The sequence below is a fragment of the Chiloscyllium plagiosum genome, unplaced genomic scaffold (assembly GCF_037043375.1).
Source record: "Chiloscyllium plagiosum isolate Xiang-an unplaced genomic scaffold, Cpla_swu_hap1 HiC_scaffold_45, whole genome shotgun sequence".
Lineage (NCBI taxonomy): Eukaryota > Metazoa > Chordata > Chondrichthyes > Orectolobiformes > Hemiscylliidae > Chiloscyllium > Chiloscyllium plagiosum.
The window spans coordinates 16,697,762-16,710,674 of NW_028270183.1; the positions used below are offsets into that span (position 1 = coordinate 16,697,762).

Below are 12,913 nucleotides of genomic sequence, written 5' to 3' on the forward strand. Positions count from 1 at the left end.
CTTGAAGCTTTTTGGGTTCAATCCCATCTCAGGGCGTGATTATTGACCGGTCAATTTCTTCCGATCAGCCTGGGGTGGCCAGTACGAGTGGGAGAGCTTCCTGAACAAGCAGGATCATGTGACAGCTCAACCATAACAACCTCTCCAAGTCAATGGGTATCACTAACCATGATTTAGCATCATCATCGTTCCCAGGGACTTTTACCACAGGCCAAGACTGTACTATAAACGATACTGTCTGATTTCTCAATGGGAGGGGGCGGAGGGGCATTTGAACAGAGGGCAGTCATTTCCCATGCCTGTGTGGAAAACAACATCCTGCTCACAAATGAGGGGGAAGGGAATGCTGATTTGTTTTCCTAAAATGTATTCCTTATTCATAACTCCAAAGGCAAAAGCAATAAGCTGACCTCCCTTCCGGACACCCCTCATTTGACAGACAAGGCCGGTTGAGTAGTCCACCTCAGGCTGTTTTCTTAATACCTTGGGTTCACCCATGCCCCAGCACGGTGACCCTTAACAGTCTGCAACTTTTGACCCCCAACTTGGCACCAATCCTGGGCTTTGTAATGAAGGGATGTGTTGCTTCGGGTAAAGGAATACTTTGAAGTATAAGTCGAGGTAGGGGTGCAGTTCAACACTGAGCTAAGCAGCAGACGTTAGAGGAAATTATATGCAACACTACATCAGTTGAGGGAGGGCGATACCGTGATTAAAGCTCACAGTCTCAGTAATCACAGATTCACAAGAGCAGCAGTGCCCTGTGTTGGGAGTTGGAGTTAGGAAATGGTACACTGACACTCAGGAGTACCCTGAGAATGGGACTAATTCAGCCGCTGTCTCAATGGGGAAGAATAATCGGGAAGAGACCGGAACAGTGCTTCCCAACACTTTTCCCCATGAGGGGTCTGCTTCGAGGCTTGTGATGTTATTGTGGCCCCTCAGTGAGCACCTTGGGTGTGGGGGAAGAGGAGAGGACGATAAAGAGTGGTGAGCTGGGGAGGGAGGGATGGTTTGGCCAGTGATGCCTCAGTGAGTGCCACCCAAAATACCCCACTTTGGGTGGTCCTAGGGGTTGGAAGTCACTCTGAACATCAGCTCACCCATCAATCTAACCTTCCTACCCCGAGTCAGGAACAAAGGCAAAGGACTTGCATTTATTGAGAAACTAGGAGCAGGATCTAACCTTTCAGCCCTCTAACCTGCTCACCACTCAATACGATCATGGCTGACCCTGCACCTCAACTCCCCCTTGCCTACCGATACCTTTAAAATCTCAATAAAAATCAACGCCTTTCTTGAATATACTCAGTGACTTGGCCTCCTATGATAGAGAATCCCACAGGTTCACTACCTTTTGAGTGGAGGAATCGTTCCTGATCAGTCCTAGATAGTCTACCCCACAGCCCGAGACTGGGTCCCCTGGTTATAGACATCCCAACCACGGGAAACAACCTCCCTGGAGTAGAATTTTAAACCTTTCAATCATTCTTCTAAACCAGAGAATGTATAGTGCCTAGCATGACCTTACCCCAAAAGGCTACACTGCCAACCAAATATTTTAGAAGTGTTGGAACAGTTAGACATAAGAAACCAAACCAGCCAGTTTGTACTCACAGGCCCCCCTACACAGCACTATGATAGTCACCACACCCTCTTTTACCTAGGGGGTGATGCTGGTTGGAGGACACTGGGGGAGGAGCTCTTATGATTCTTCTTCCAAACAATGCCAGGTCCATCTACTGTCCCCACCAGAGGGGGCAGGGTGAACGTTGACCATCCAGGAAACAAAAGCCCACCTCCAACAGCACAACACTGCCTCAGCTCTGCATTTCAGTGGTAGCCTAGTCTTCATGTACCAAGGTATGGGGACTTGAACCCGCCACTTTGAGCGGGCATTCAAAAAGGGCAAAGAAAATTGGGGAAATGCAGTTAAAGGTAATGCAAGCTGGGGTTGCTCCCTGCTTGTTTCTGTTCAATCGCTCCCCTTCTCCAAAGCGAGCTAAGTTGGCATCGACGAGGGTGTGGAGTTACTCATTCAGCACGGTGGCTGTTATCGCCCAACAGCAACAGTACCCTGGTGCTGGGAAGAGGGAATAATCAGTCCATTATTCACCTTCTTCAGGGGTGTTAGGGTCAGACTCACATCTCAGGTCAATGACCTTTCACGAGAACCCAGGCCATTGATTTGAGATGTTAACTCTCAATTCTCTCCCCTCACTCTAGCCTGCTGTGTTCTCTTCTGGAGAGAGGGGGGTGTTTTTATCCAGCCTTTTGCTTTTCCTGTTGAAGCATTAGATCAGGCTAGGCTCCAGTGCCTCTGACACAGAGAGCTCTGACCGTCAGCGTTCAGACTGGGAGTTATCTCAGAGACAGGAAACTGAAAGGCATCCAGTCCACACGGCACAAGACTTAGGAAGTGAGAGGATACAAATGGGTCAAAAGAGATAATCTCAGAATTGAAATTTTAACATAAAGGTCTGAAGCAGGATTAAGGAATCTCTCAATTCTTACCTACTCTGGTCCACTAACCATTTAGGATGGGGTTGGGACCCTCTGGTTAAATCTCGTCAGTCATCCTACAAACGACTGACTTTTCTACACAATTGAAGGAGACTAGAAATTGACAGGTCTGGGATTCAGCAATTGACAGCTGGCCTGGGACTGACATGGAGGCAAAGTGTGCATGGACATAGATTTCAGAACCATATAACAGATGGTTGTAGGTGGGATATTCAAGGATATGAGGAGTGAGCCTCACAAACAGAATCATTCTTTTCCGGCTCATTCCAATATTTAGTGTAGCATTAATGTCCCTCCTAGGCAGATGTGGGTACTGCAGATGCTGGAGATTAAAGTCAAGATTAGAGTGGTGCTAGAAAAGCGCAGTATCCGAGGGGCAGGAAAATTGACATTTCGGGCAATCCTCACTGTCCCTCCTGTCAATGTAAGATGTACATATAAGATGCAGATCTGTCATTACCTCCATTTGCTTTACTCTCAATTCCAAATCTTTATTATAAACTTTATTAAGATCACTATTCACCAACAACAACTAAACTAAACCGTCCAATTTTCAGCTGTGAATATCTGGATCGGTTTAAATTAGTTGGAGATTCAGTGCTATAATTAGACAGCAACTCAGCCACCATTGCATTGTGTAACTACCAGAATGGTGGTTAACTACATAAGCCTTGGGCTTTTTAGCTGTAATAAATATGAATCCACTCTCTGCCCCTAGTTTTAGTTTTCAGGTGTCAGCAGTGATTCAGCCATAAATGGCTCTGGGTTCGCATCTCATTTGACCCAGAGTTTGCTTCATGTGTCACTCCAGAACTGAAGGAGTTTTCAACTGATTCCAGATGACCCACCAAACCACGTGCCTGAACATGGACTGCGAAAGATCCCACGGCTGTGATTCAGAGAAAAACAGCAGGGTTCTCCCTGGTGCCTTGGCCAACATTCACCCCTTAACCAATGGCACAGCACCACATCAGCTCGTCAGGACCACGGTGTTGTGCCCGGCAGATTATGGTTGCTACATGTCCTGGCTCAACAAAGACCCGACACAACACGTTGTACTGGACGTGGAGTACTGTGAAAGACTCTGAAAGGCACTACATAAATGCAAATCTTTTTTTCTTTCAACTCTGGCATAATTTAAATGTTGGCATCATTACTAAATTGACCACTGGCTGCTTTAATTGTGCATTTACTAACTTGTTTCTTAAGGCCATACACATGGACAACTGATAGGTTGCCTGACTGAGTTGGGGGAGGAGTACAGGGGAAAAGAGGCGATGTCAGGAGTGGGTGGGAGGAGATAGAGAGAGGGAGGTAAGGGGGACAGCAGAGATAGAATCCCTACAGTGTGGAAACAGGCCCTTCGGCCCAACAAGTCCACACCGACCCTCCAAAGAGTAACCACCCAGACCCATTCCCCTACCCTATTACTCTACATTTACCCCTGACTAATGCACCTAACCTGCACATCCCTGAACACCATGGGCAATTTAGCATGGCCAATTCACCCTAACCTGCACATCTTTGGATTGTGGGAGGAAACTGGAGCTAACCCACACAGACACAGGGAGAATGTGCAAACTCCACACAGACAGTTGCCCAAGGCTGGAATCGAACCTGGGGCAGCAGTGCTAACCACTGAACCACTGTATCACCCAGATAGAGAGAGGAATGAAGAGAGGAAAGATGGTGAGAGGGAGATAGAGGGAGTCAGGGCAAGTGGTGAGAAGGTGATAGATGAGAGATAAAAGTGGGGGGGGGGGAAGGAGAGGAGAGATGGACAGATAGAAGGAGGGAAAGGGAAGAGGAGAGATAGAGGGAGGAGGGTAGGAGGGGGAGAGGGGAGAGATAGAGAGGGAAGGGGAGTACACAGGTGGAGGGAGAAGAGAGATGGAGGGAGGGAGGGGGACAGAAGAGTTGAGCAGTGGGAGAGAGGAGATTTGGAGGAGGGGGTGAGACAGCAAAATTGGAGGAGGAAGAGGAGAGATGGAGGGAGGGGTGAAGAGGAGAAATAGAGGGAAGTGCGTGGAGTGGAAGAGATGGAGCAGGGAAGGTAATGGAAGGGGAGTAATAACATTGAGCAGGAAAGACACCCATGGGGACCCTAGTGTTAAATCACTCTCCAATCAGCTTCCTGCCTGATTGACAGGCCAGGTTTGTGAACATTAGAATCAGGCTGGAATGTGATGCTTCACACAGCAGAAGATCCCACCAACTCTGAATGCTTTATCCATGCCTGACAAATGACTGTTTGGGCTCCAGTTTTTGGATTAGTGGTGCTGGAAGAGCACAGCAGTTCAGGCAGCATCTGAGGAGCAGCCAGTACTGAGTGATTCCTGAATCAGTGTCCTCGAGAGCGAGAATCAGTGGTGACTGAGACATACTTGCATGACTCTGAGGTGGTTCACAAGTTGCCTTTGTCTTTAGGCTCTCAGAATACATTTTAGCAGCTGAGGGTCCAGCTCAGAAGCAGGTCATCAAAACGACGGTGAGCTTCCTCAGTTACTTACGGGGGGCTATCAGAAGTTACTATCAGTGTGAGAAACAATGGGAGAGATGGCAGCCATTTGCAGTTATAAATCTTACATTCAAATAGCATCTTCCTCCAGGAAAACAATTTGAGATGCCTCACACTAGTTACTTTGACAGGAGGGAGTCTTTATTTAACTACAACAATGACATTACTTCAGAACTGCTTCTTTCACGTAAAGCACTGTAGGATTTAGGAAGGTGCTGTATAACTGCAAGTCTTTGTTTTAGATTTCATAAAAATCAGATTTTTCAAATTGTGTGTATCAATTTGAAGTAATGCATGATTCATAGAATATCTACAATCTGTATTTAGTGCTGTGTCTATATTTTTAAACTTACTGTTCAGGTTTAATCCAATCTATAATAATCCAAGTTGAACCCTGAATCTATATTGAACCCACAGTCCAGACTAAAGTCAGCAGCTAGGAGTTGACCCACACTGACTAGACTGACAGACATTGACACAGCTGTTAACATTCACCTTGCAGAGAGAACAAAAAATGGCAATCACATTCCTCAGAGCAAAGTGCTTTGTAAGTCACAGATTGCAAGTACCCCCAGCCCAGTTAAATCCACACCGGGACTTCAACTGGAGGGATCTGCTCTCAGTCCTTTCTGTGTATCATCAGTCTGGCCCTAAATCATTCCCATTGATGGAACATGAGATACCCCCCAGTCTGGTCTGAGCTCACATCGCAGAAGATGGGGGGCTTTCGAACTGGATAAACAAAAGCTTGAAATTGGCCTGGGGCACTACTTTTGATTGCAGTGCAGTGGCTTCCTGTCGGTTTGTCTGTGTTGCGTGGCTGCTTGTCTGTGTGTGTCAGTGTTGTGTGCCAGTCTGTTTGTCTGTGTTGTGTGTCTGTGTGTGTCAGTGTTGTGCACCTGTCTGTTTGTCTGTGTTGTGTGTCTGTGTGTGTCAGTGTTGTGCACCTGTCTGTTTGTCTGTGTTGTGTGTCTGTGTGTGTCAGTGTTGTGCACCTGTCTGTTTGTCTTTGTGTGTCTGCTTGTCTGTGTGTGTCAGTGTTGTGCACCTGTCTGTTTGTCTGTGTTGTGTGCTTGCTTGTCTGTGTACGTCAGTATTGTGCGCCTGTCTGTTTGTCTGTGTGTCTGTGTTGTGCGTCTGTCTGTTTGTCTTTGTGTGTCTGCTTGTCTGTGTGTGTCAGTGTTGTGCACCTGTCTGTTTGTCTGTGTTGTGTATCTGTGTGTGTCAGTGTTGTGCACCTGTCTGTTTGTCTTTGTGTGTCTGCTTGTCTGTGTGTGTCAGTGTTGTTCACCTGTCTGTTTGTCTGTGTTGTGTATCTGTGTGTGTCAGTGTTGTGCACCTGTCTGTTTGTCTTTGTGTGTGTGTCAGTGTTGTGTGAATGTTGTTTTTGATTTGATTTATTATTGTCACATGTACCTAGCTACAGTGAAAAGTTTTGTTTTGCATGCAGTACGTGCAAATCACAGCCGTACAAAGTGTGTTAGGGTAATGGGTCAGAGTGAGGAATACAATGTTACAGCTACAGAGAAAGTGCGTAAACAGTGAGATCAGCATTAAATGTGAGAGGTCCATTCGGAAGTCTAATGACAGTGGGGAAGAAGCTGTTCCTGACCCTGATGATATGTGTATTTACGCCTCTGTATCTTCTGCCTGATGGAAGAGGGTGGAAGAAATTATAAGCAGAGTGGGAAGGGCCTTTGATGATGCTGGTTGCTTTCCCAAGGCAGGGAGAAGTATAGATGGAGTCAATGGATGGAAGGCTGGTGTGTGAGATGGACCGGGCTGTGAGAGATGGACCGGGCTGTGAGAGATGGACCGGGCTGTGAGAGATGGACCGGGCTGTGAGAGATGGACTCTGTACTGAGAAGAACACAATGATGCATCTGGATAGGATGCTTTCTATGGTCCTTCTGTAAAAATGGTGTGCCTATCTGTCTGTGTGTGTGTTGTGTGCATGTGGAATATGTATGTGTGCATGTCCAGGTGTGTGCGTGCACATGACCAGCTAAACAGGAGACCAGAGTTCAGCTTGCAGACCCATATGAACAGTTACCCCTTAATGAAACACCAACGAATGCAAAGCCTCTGGGGAAACAATTGCCTTAAAATAATATAAAAGATGCTGCCTTTAACCAGTAAGACCTTTGAAATAAGTTCTTAAAAATATGAAAGATGCCAGAGGAGCGAGCCCCAGTGTTCCACCTAAAACCTCAAATCAATATCCCTGCTAACTGTTCAGCCAGTCTGGTTATTGCTATTTGTGGGAGCTTGCTGTGCACAAACTGGCTGTCGCCTATTCCATCATCACACCACTTCAAACGTGCCCCACTGACTCTCAAGTGTTCCTGGAGGCTGGCGCAATGTAAATGCAAGTCCTTCCCTGCTTTTCACAGAGCGGTGACTATCTCCAGAACTGATGACCACAATTCAAAAGGCAACATTTCACCGTGAAGCCTCTCCCCTTAAGTTTCGGAATTCCCAAACACTCTTAAGAACGTGTGACAGTCACATTCTTCAAAAAGGAGCAAAACGATCACCAATGTTTTTGCATTTTGACTGTGGTTGCCCCCAGAATCTGTTTCCCCCCACCCCAGTGCACCAAGTCTACTACAGTCAATTTTAAAACAAAAAGGATGGTGGTGGGAGGCACTTTTTGCAGCACATCATAGCCTGGATATCAGATTAATGGACACACTGTCCCCACCACCCTTGTAATTGTTCACTGTTTCCTCAGAATTACCCACTGCCCTTGCTCTGCAGCCACGAGCTGGTGCTACCGAACACCCATCAATTCACAATAGCACTTCATCTTCAAAAAGAAAAGAGAGCAAATCTGAATAAAGCAGCAACAACACAAAAACACAACAAAGGACCCAGCAGCACCAAAACCCAGGGTTTAATCAGCACCAAAACCCAGGGTTTAATCAGCACCAAAACCCAGGGTTTATTCAGCACCAAACCCCAGGGTTTAATCAGCACCAAACCCCAGGGTTTAATCAGCAGCAAAACCCAGGGTTTAATCAGCACCAAAACCCAGGGTTTAATCAGCACCAAAACCCAGGGTTTAATCAGCACCAAAATCCAGGGTTTAATCAGCACCAAAAACCCAGGGTTTAATCAGCACCAAAACCCAGGGTTTAATCAGCACCAAAAACCCAGGGTTTAATCAGCACCAAAACCCAGGGTTTAATCAGCACCAAAACCCAGGGTTTATTCAGCACCAAAACCCAGGATTTAATCAGCACCAAAACCCAGGATTTAATCAGCACCAAAAACCCAGGGTTTAATCAGCACCAAAACCCAGGGTTTAATCAGCACCAAAACCCAGGGTTTATTCAGCACCAAAACCCAGGGTTTAATCAGCACCAAAACCCAGGGTTTAATCAGCACCAAAAACCCAGGGTTTAATCAGCACCAAAACCCAGGGTTTATTCAGCACCAAAACCCAGGGTTTAATCAGCACCAAAAACCCAGGGTTTAATCAGCACCAAAACCCAGGGTTTAATCAGCACCAAAACCCAGGATTTAATCAGCACCAAAACCCAGGGTTTAATCAGCACAAAAACCCAGGGTTTAATCAGCACCAAAACCCAGGGTTTAATCAGCACCAAACCCCAGGGTTTATTCAGCACCAAAACCCAGGGTTTAATCAGCACCAAACCCCAGGGTTTATTCAGCACCAAAACCCAGGGTTTAATCAGCACCAAAACCCAGGGTTTATTCAGCACCAAAACCCAGGGTTTAATCAGCACCAAACCCCAGGGTTTAATCAGCACCAAAACCCAGGGTTTAATCAGCACCAAACCCCAGGGTTTATTCAGCACCAAAACCCAGGGTTTAATCAGCACCAAAACCCAGGGTTTAATCAGCACCAAACCCCAGGGTTTATTCAGCACCAAAACCCAGGGTTTAATCAGCACCAAAACCCAGGGTTTATTCAGCACCAAAACCCAGGGTTTATTCAGCACCAAAACCCAGGGTTTAATCAGCACCAAACCCCAGGGTTTAATCAGCACCAAACCCCAGGATTTAATCAGCACCAAAACCCAGGATTTAATCAGCACCAAAACCCAGGGTTTATTCAGCACCAAAACCCAGGGTTTAATCAGCACCAAACCCCAGGGTTTAATCAGCACCAAACCCCAGGATTTAATCAGCACCAAAACCCAGGATTTAATCAGCACCAAAACCCCAGGGTGACGTTCACCCTGAACTGCAGCAGCCCCTGTTCACCATCATTTCCTCATTCAAGTTCACAGTCACAAGTTATGGTCATTTGCTTGAAACACAGGGTTGGGAGGCGGTGGGAGCTGTAAATCTGACCCACGGTCTCACATTCGATCACACAGCCTTACCCCTGTTGAGGAAGCCCCCGTTACCCCGTGCTTTCGGAGTGACTCTGCTGCAGCAAGCGGCCCTGCGTTCGCTTTCTTTGTGCTGTTTGTGGGCACGTCGGCAACTGCAGGTGGAGATCCCATGGAAACGAGCAAGGCTGGCGGGCTCCCCGTTACACCCTTAGCCCTTAGCCCGCTCATGGGGGTGGGGTGGGGGGAGCTCAGAGCGCACCAGACGGTGTCCCGACAGGGGCCGGGGAGCAGCTCCATTTTGTGTGTGTGTGAGCTATGTACTTTCCCTGGATCAGTGTGCTGCACAACAGCAGACAGGATAGGCACATACAGCTCTCACACACGCACACAGAGTGGTGGGGAGCTTTCGAATACTGGGGGAGAGGGGGACACACAGGGTGGATACCTGCTGGGGAGACGGGGACACACAGGGTGGATATCTGCTGGGGAGACGGGGACATACAGGGTGGATATTTGCTGGGGAAGAGGGGGGTCACAGGGTAGATATATGCTGGGGAGACGGGGACACACAGGGTGGATACCTGCTGGGGAGACGGGGACACACAGGGTGGATATCTGCTGGGGGAAGAGGGGGGTCACAGGGTGGATATCTGCTGGGGAGACGGGGACATACAGGGTGGATATCTGCTGGGGAAGAGGGGGGTCACAGGGTAGATATATGCTGGGGAGACGGGGACACACAGGGTGGATACCTGCTGGGGGAAGAGGGGAGACACACAGGGTGGATATCTGCTGGGGAAGAGGGGGGTCACAGGGTGGATATCTGCTGGGGAAGAGGGGGGTCACACAGGGTGGATATCTGCTGGGGGAAGAGGGGGGTCACAGGGTGGATAGATGCTGGGGAGACGGGGACACACAGGGTGGATACCTGCTGGGGAAGAGGGGAGACACAAGGTGGATATCTGCTGGGGAAGAGGGGGGTCACACAGGGTGGATATCTGCTGGGGAAGAGGGGGGGACACACAGGGTGGATACCTGCTGGGGAAGAGGGGAGACACACAGGGTGGATACCTGCTGGGGAAGAGGGGAGACACACAGGGTAGATACCTGCTGGGGAAGAGGGGGGACACACAGGGTGGATACCTGCTGGGGAAGAGGGGAGACACACAGGGTGGATACCTGCTGGGGAAGAGGGGGGACACACAGGGTGGATACCTGCTGGGGGAGATACATGGGGTGAATACCATCTGGTGGTGGGACACACAGGGTAGACATCTGCTGGGGCATTCAGTTTGGGTATCTGGGGGACGCACAGTCAACAAAAGAAATATTTTCTGCTCACTGTTTTGTTTACCACACCAAAATGAGAAAAAAAATGAGGAAGGGGGGTGAAGTACAGGGATCGATGGAGAAGGTGGCGAGGGAGGAAGAGTTTGAGTGGGAGAAATTGGCAAGGAAAGACACCCATTGGGACCCTGGTGTTAAATCACTCCCCAATCAGCTTCCTGCCTGATTGACAGGCCAGGTTTGTGAACATTAAAATCAGGTTGGAATGTGATGCCTCACACAGCAGAAGATCCCACCAACTCTGAATGCTTTATCCATGCCTGACAAACGACTGCTTGGCCTCCAGTACTGAGTATTTTCTGAATTAGTGTTCTCGAGAGCGAGAATCAGCGGTGACCGAGACATACTTGCATGACTCTGAGGCAATTCACAAGTTGCCTTTGTCTTTAGGCTCTCAGAATACATTTTAGCTGCTGACGGTCGAGCTCAGAAGCAATGGTGAGCTTCCTCAGTTAGTGACAGGGGTGAGTTACACACTGACTGAAAGTGGGATAACTCTCTCTCACACACACACTCACGGACAGAAAGTTTAAAAATGGAACTGTGGCAGACATGGGACCCACACACTGTGGCAGATTTTCACTGAAACCTCCCGCTTAATCATAGTGTCACAGTTGTGGAATCCAGTGGGGAGACATATTGACATGTTTTAAGCTATGTATATATTCCTTTGTTAAGGCGAGGGGAGCCAGATTCACACATACAAAAAAAAAATCACAGGATGATCTAAATCTGTGGGTGTGCATACAGATTACCAGAAAAGTCTGAGCAGATGGCGAGACGTTATAAATATAAGTATTTGGTTTTTTTTACCCACATAGACATGCATGAATTGTCTTACTGTCACTCTTTATATGGGACTTGGTAATGTCCAGGTTATGCAGCACCGAACCAACATTGACATCACAGATATGGTTACAACCGTTCTGACCCTCTGCTTCCAAAACATAAAGCCTGTACATGTACAAAGTGACCCCCACCCTCCCCACCCACGTCAAAAGAGGGGGACATTGAGATTGGCGACTGAACGGAACTGGAGAGAGGCTCAATTTCGCCCAGGGTTCAATGTCACTGACAATCCGGATAAACTTCAAATATTTGCCAGGGACGGGATCAAAGTTTGCAGTTTTGCTGTAAAAAGGGTCAGGCCGGTTTACATTTCTGGGATGCGAGTGGTAACTGATGGTCGAGATTCAGGCTTGAATCATGAAAGGGTGAAAATGTGCCAGCCCCCCTTGACTTTTAACAGAAAAAGACACAATGAAATAAACAATTCCAACAGAGAGCGATTGCATATGGAGTTTTTGTACTTACAGCTGGACATGGAGATTCTCCTCATCATTGGTGACTTCTGCCTTCTTCTGGTTCCCCTCTCTTTTATTTTATTGCACGAAAGGGAGAAGCTTGAGTTTTTTTTTCTCTGTCTCTCTCTGTTCTCAGAGGAAACCGAGCTGGCTGGCAGACATCTGAAAATAGTTCGGCTGAGGCAACGCTGGAACTCTCCCAGCTGAACCTGAAGCCCTGGGCTGCTTTATTCAGTCGCTGATGTGTGAGGAGGGGAAATAAGGGGCGGGAGGCGACAGGGGACAACCGCAGATTGGCTACAGCAACAGCGCAGGCACAGAGTTGGGGGGAAGGGAGAGGGGGGAGGAAAGGGGCCCGGGGATAGAACCGTTTGGCTTTATTTAAAATGTTGCTAGATGCGAGTGTGTGTTTTGGCAGTGTGCCATCTATTAACCCTCTGTGTAATCGAAGCAGGAGCTGCTGTGCACAGTCTGGATGTCTGACAGTGCAGACGCCATCCAGGAAGTATGGCTGTTCAGACATGCAGACCAACGCTATACATTAATAATAATTAACTTTCCCGTCGGCAATTAATCACACTCCTCACTGTAACACCCTCATATACCACACTCCTCACTGTAACACTCTCATATACCACACTCCTCACTGTAACACTCTAATATACCACACTCCTCACTGTAACACTCTCATATACCACACTCCTCACTGTAACACCCTCATATACCACACTCCTCACTGTAACACTCTCATATACCACACTCCTCACTGTAACACTCTAATATACCACACTCCTCACTGTAACACCCTCATATACCACACTCCTCACTGTAACACTCTCATATACCACACTCCTCACTGTAACACCCTCATATACCACACTCCTCACTGTAACACTCTAATATACCACACTCCT

At 47.8% G+C, this 12,913-nt stretch overlaps 1 long non-coding RNA gene across 1 annotated transcript in view; it reads right to left on the reverse strand.

Annotated features, from left to right (window-relative positions):
- LOC148136400 (uncharacterized) overlaps window positions 1–12,110 on the reverse strand; it is a 59,703-nt gene extending 47,593 nt beyond the window's left edge. Inside the window, exon 1 of the long non-coding RNA XR_015754451.1 lies at window positions 12,010–12,110. This is a non-coding gene — a long non-coding RNA (uncharacterized LOC148136400). The remainder of the gene's footprint in view (window positions 1–12,009) is intronic.
- Window positions 12,111–12,913: the final 803 nt, after the last annotated feature.